We start from the raw sequence: 5619 nt of genomic DNA on the forward strand, positions 1-5619 counted from the left end.
CACAGGATCACAGACTCACAATAAGGGTCTTAGAGACAGCTCAGGTTGGCTTTCTAGCTCTCCGAGACAGCCCCAGATGGTTCCAAATCCAGCGTCCACTTGCTCTGTGGCCTCGTGCCTGTCACTTTGCCCCTCTCAGACTGGTTCCTCATCTTTAATATGGAAGTAAACGTAATTCCTTTGCCATAGCTCTGTGGATGGAGGATGAGACCCCAGACCCCTCTGGGGTCATGTGTCCAGCCCAGGGTCTAATCCACAGTATAACCCCAGGCATGTCAGGTCTCCCCTCTGAGAGGCACTTTCCCTACTCACCAAATGGGGGTAAGGATTCCTGGCAGAGCAAAGGGATTACATGAAGGCTGTTTTCCTAACAGCTACCCCTGAGCTCTCATGATACCCCAAGCCCTGTGCTATCACCAGCCATGGCTGCATTTAGTCTTCATAGGAACCCTGTGAGGTGGGAACTCAATTTGCAGATAAATGGCTAGGAAGAGTTAGAACCAGGATCTGAGCTCTGAGCCTGTTCCCTCTGCCTGGCACACTTATCCGCCTCTTTCCACGCCTAACTCGGGCTCCTTCTTCAGGTTTCAGCGTTAACCCTGGCTTCTCTGGAAGGATCCCTCAGCCTCAGGCTGGGCCGGGCACCTGCTCTGGCCCTCTGCCTTGAGACTTTTTCTCCCTTCCTCCGCCAGCCAGTGGGGGAGGGAGCCCCAGGAGGCAAGGTCACACTTAGAGCTGTATCCCCAGAGCCTAGCACTGTGCTTGGCTTACAGAATGCATCATGTCAGCATCAGGATGCCACCCAATCCCTGAGGAGCCGGGGAGATGGGAGGAAAACTTTTGGAGTCCTGCCATGCCTTACATTAGCAGCATCTTCTCTGAGTCCTGACAGCCAGCCCCCTGGGATGCCATTTGAGCCAGCTGAATTCCGGTCACTGTTTCACCTTGGAAAGGCAGCCACGGCCCTCACCAAGCAGCCCGGCAACTGACGTCACCGTTAATATTTAATGTGGACTCCACTGCGGCAGAGCTGCAGGCTAGAGGAGCTGGAGGGGGCTGGGCCGCATCTCCATGGGTCGTGGGGAGGGCATAGATGGAAAAGGGGTGCATAAACCGGAAAGCCCCCAGCAGAGGAGCATTACACTGGCCCGTTTTAGTCCCTGGCTTAACTCAGAAAGAGCCAGCGCAGCATTTGCCTGCAGGGGGACAAGGAGACTGCTGACTGAGCCCAAGCGATAAACATATGGGGGATTAGGGGCTCCCGGGGAGATTTCCTGGAGACAGTGGGAGGGTGAACCCTCGCGCCAGCCAGACCTGGACTCCACTCCACGTTGGCACTGTGCAGCTGTGACCGGGGAGCAACTGCACCACTGAGCCTCTGTTCTCCGATCTGTGAAATGGGAATGATACCTTCCTTGAGGGGTTGTTGTGAGAGGATTCAATAAAACAAGTGATCTAGATAGAGGACCCAGTTCAGTACATACTAGGACCTCAGTAAATGCTTCCCCCAAACCAGGTGCAGGGCCTGAGGTTGGAGAGAGGAGACCTGAAGGTGTTTCACCCATTCACTGGCCAGAATGGCCGGAAGAGAAGGGTCCTTGTGGACCATCTCTTCTGATCGACTGGCCCCCTCATTAGACAGACGAGGATGCCGAGGGCCCGGGAGGGAGCAGAGGCTCACACAGCAGAGCTGGGGTCTGACCTGGCCTGCAGTTGCCTGCTTGCCTTCCCCACCAGTGATGATGAGGAGATGCCCCCATTCCTTGATGGGTGCTAGACAAAGCAGGACCCTCATCCTCCACCCCTTCCTGGTCTCCCTCCTGTATGTTTCCCTGCAAATCCTGGGAGCTTCCCAAAGTGTAAATCTGACCATGGCATTCCCTGCTTAAAACCCTTCTGTGGTCCCAAGCTTAGGGTTGCCAGAGAAAATACAGGAGGCCCAGTTAAAACTGAATTGCAGATAAAGAACAAATGATTTTTCAGTGTAAGAATGTTCCAAATATTGCATGCACATAATTACACTAAAAAATTCTTCATTGTTTGGGGCACCTGGGTGGCTCAGTCAGTTAAGTGTCTGCCTTCGGCTTAGGTCATGATCCCAGGGTCCTGGGATCAAGCCTCACGTTGGGCTCCCTGCTCAGCAGGGAGCCTGCTTCTCCCTCACTCCCCACCCCCCACTTGTGCTCTCCCTCTCTCCCTCTCTCTCAAATAAATAAATATTTTTAAAAAAAATTCTTCATTGTTTATCTGAAATTCCAAGTTAACAGGACAACCTGTATTTTTATTTGCTAAATCTGGCAATCCTACACAAACAGCCTTCAGGAAAAAGGTCAGTCTCTCATCAGCCCACGAGGCCAATTGTAGCCCCAAGCTCATCCTTTCCCTCTCTTGCACATGAACTCCCTGCTCTGGACACAACTTGTTGCCTTTTCTTGAGAATCCCAAGCTCTCCCTCCCCTCTCGCCTTTGTAAATGCTATCCTTTCCACTGGGACCTTCTCAGGACCTCTTCCTCCTGTCGCTGCCCCACTGAGCTTGACCCGACCCATCCTCAGGCTTCTCCAGCATTGCTGTTTTCTCCTGGAAGGCTTCCTGACTCTCCAAGCCTGGACGGTGCCTCCCCTGGGTTCCCACTGTGGGGCAGGTCCTCTGCCTATCTCGTTCACTCAGTGCAGAGTAGAGGCTCATCAAACATTTATTACATTGGACTGCTAAATTCCACAGCCCCCTTGCACCTCTGCTATCAAGAGTTTCCCTCCTTCAGCTAAATCCTACATGCCCTCCAAGGCCCTGTTGGAATCCTGCCTCCTCTAGGCCTTCCCTAGGGCCCAATCCTGCCAGTTCAGTCATCATCCAGCGTAGTGAGCAACCTTTTCAGCCCATAAGCTCAGCAAGAGTAGCACCCCTCAGACTCTCCTGTGACCTGCAGTGCCCAGCACAGTACTTTCCTGCCAGATGGTGCTCAACAAATGCCAGTGAGTTTGGAGGGTACCAAACCAAGCTCCTGTGTCTGATTCTCCTCCTCCTCCTCTCAGAGGTCAGTAACTGAAATCCTAACCCTGCCCTGAAGCAAAGCCTCCTATGGATGACAGGGAAGCATCTTTAGTTCCCACCTGACAGAACAGCAAACGGAGGAAGTGGAGGAGCCATTAATTTGTGGTTCAGGTCTCTGGACTCCATCCTACCCCAGGGCCTTTGCACCTGCTCTTCCCTCTGCCCAAAGTACTCTTCCCAAAGATCTTTACTTGGATGATGTAGCAGATTAAATATGACCATAAATATTTTGGCACTCACCCCTTCAAGAGGTGGTGTCTCTCCCCAGCCCTTGAATCCAGGCTGGCCCTGTGACTTGCTTTGACAACAGAATGTGGCAGAAGTGACCCTTTATGAGGTCAGAGCCTAAGCCGTGCAGCTTTTGGAATGCTGCCCCTAGATCACCATGTAAGGCCAACTGAAGGATGAGAGGCTGTGTGACAGGGGGCTGAGGGGCCCCAGCCAACAACCAGCACCAACTACTAGAAGGCTGAGTGAGGCCTTCTTGGACCTTCCAGCCCAGCTGTGCCTCCAGCTGCATGTAGGAGAAACGGGCAGAGGAACCACCCAGGCCAACCGCAGGCTCATGAGAAATAATAAATGGTTGTTATAAGCCACTAAGTTTGGGGGTTTGTTACACAGTTTGGGTTTGTTACGCGGACATCAATAACCTACAACTGCCTCCTCTTCATTCGGGTACCTGCTCAGATGTCACCTCCTCTGAGACAGTCCTTTCTCGACCATCCTGGCCAAAACAGCACACTCCCCACCACTCGCTCTCTACCCCGTTATCCTGTTTCATCCTTCCTGAGCATGTGTTACCATCTGAAATCACAATGTATTCACTCACAGACTTGTTGTCCATCTCCTCCACCAGGCAGCAGGCTCCATGAGGCCAGGGGTCCTAATGGTTTGTTACCTGCCATCTCCCTAGCACCCGTGTGGGGTCTGACACAGGGAAGATGCCACAAATTGGTGGTGGTGGTGGTGAAATCATGTGCCTGCCCCTTGCTGGTGCGGCACTTCAGGGGGCAGAGTGGCAGGCGTGAGCTCCCACATTGCTGAGTCCTCCAAAACCAATGTCCTTAGGAGGTCAGGAAGGCAGGCCAGGTGTCTGGGTTTGTGTCAGGGGCAAGAGCTTCAGGGAGCCCAAGTTGAGCAGGAATGAAAGGAAATTGCCAAAACGTTCATTTTCAGCAGGGGCTCAGATTCAGACCAAGGAGGTCACTGGCTTTCTCCCTCTGTTGCCGATTACCGGCAGCCCAGCCATGCTCTCCTGAAAGATCACAAAGCTGAGAATCTAGGCAATGGGAGACAGTGTCGAGGACACTGAGTCACTTCTCAGGGGCCAAGGGTTTCCGAGTCCCTAACACAAAGCAGATCCTCTGAGCCTACTTTCTCCAGTGCCAAAAAATAGGTAAAGCCACAGCTTCAACTGAGGAAAAACTGCACAGCCAAGAGCAAAAGATGCTCTCAGATGCCCCGTCAAGTTACCATGCTGCATTCTGCGGGGGCAGCGCGCGCATCACCACTGTCCAAGCCAGGCTGCTCTCAAGCAGGTCCCATGCTGAAATTCTGGCTGCAGTACTGAGTAGCTATGTGACTTTGGCACACTACCTAACCTTCCTGAGCACCAGCTTCTGCATCTACAGATGGTGCACAATGAAGACCAAACGTCTAAGGTTGTGATGAGGAGTCAATTAGATTGCACATGCTCAGCACAGCTTCAAGCAACAGAAATGATAAATGGATTGTAGTTCAGTTTGTGAGTATTTCTTCACCTATTCGTGTGCTGGCAGTGGTTGGGGTGGGAGGAGCAGTGTGTGGAGAGCAAGGTTTGAATGAGACACGGACCCTTCCTGGGGATTGGAGCCACATTTAGGGGTTGCCTGGCAGGGACTAGGTTTACAGTGTGAACCCCTTGGTCCATGTTGGAAACATTGGAATGCCCGATTCTACTTAGCACTGTTCTCAGGCCTTATGAGAGGACCCCTCAGAGCAGTCCTTCAACCCTCCTGGAGGCCCCCTGGTATGGATAAGGCAATGGTTTGGAGGTAGAGCCCTGGTAAGGATTTAGGAGGCCAGGGTTGGAGGCCCAGCTCTGGCACTAATAAGCTGTGTGACATGGAATAAATCACTTGCCCTCTCTGGGCTATGTCTGGTGTCCTCATCTATAAAATGGGTCATTCGTCCCTGAATTACCAACTCACAGACTGGTTGGAGGATCAGATAATGATTCAGATGCAAGAATGCTTTGGAAAGCATTAGCTGTCTGATGAATAAATCTATTAAAACTGAAAGGACTATGGGAAATCCCTGTAACCTTCTGTTCAATTTTGCTGTGAACCCAAAACTGCTCTAAAAAAGTCTATTTAAAAAAAAAACCCAGGCGCCTGGGTGGCTCAGTTGGTTAAGCGACTGCCTTCGGCTCAGGTCATGATCCTGGAGTCCTGGGATCGAGTCCCATATCGGGCTCCTTGCTCAGCAGGGGGTCTGCTTCTCCCTCTGACCCTCCCCCCTCTCATGTGCTCTCTCTCTCTCATTCTCTCTCTCAAATAAATAAATAAAATCTTTAAAAAAAAAAAAA

Source organism: Leptonychotes weddellii, chromosome 13, assembly GCF_054177405.1.
Source record: "Leptonychotes weddellii isolate Sample4059 chromosome 13, ASM5417740v2, whole genome shotgun sequence".
NCBI classification, from domain to species: Eukaryota; Metazoa; Chordata; class Mammalia; order Carnivora; family Phocidae; genus Leptonychotes; species Leptonychotes weddellii.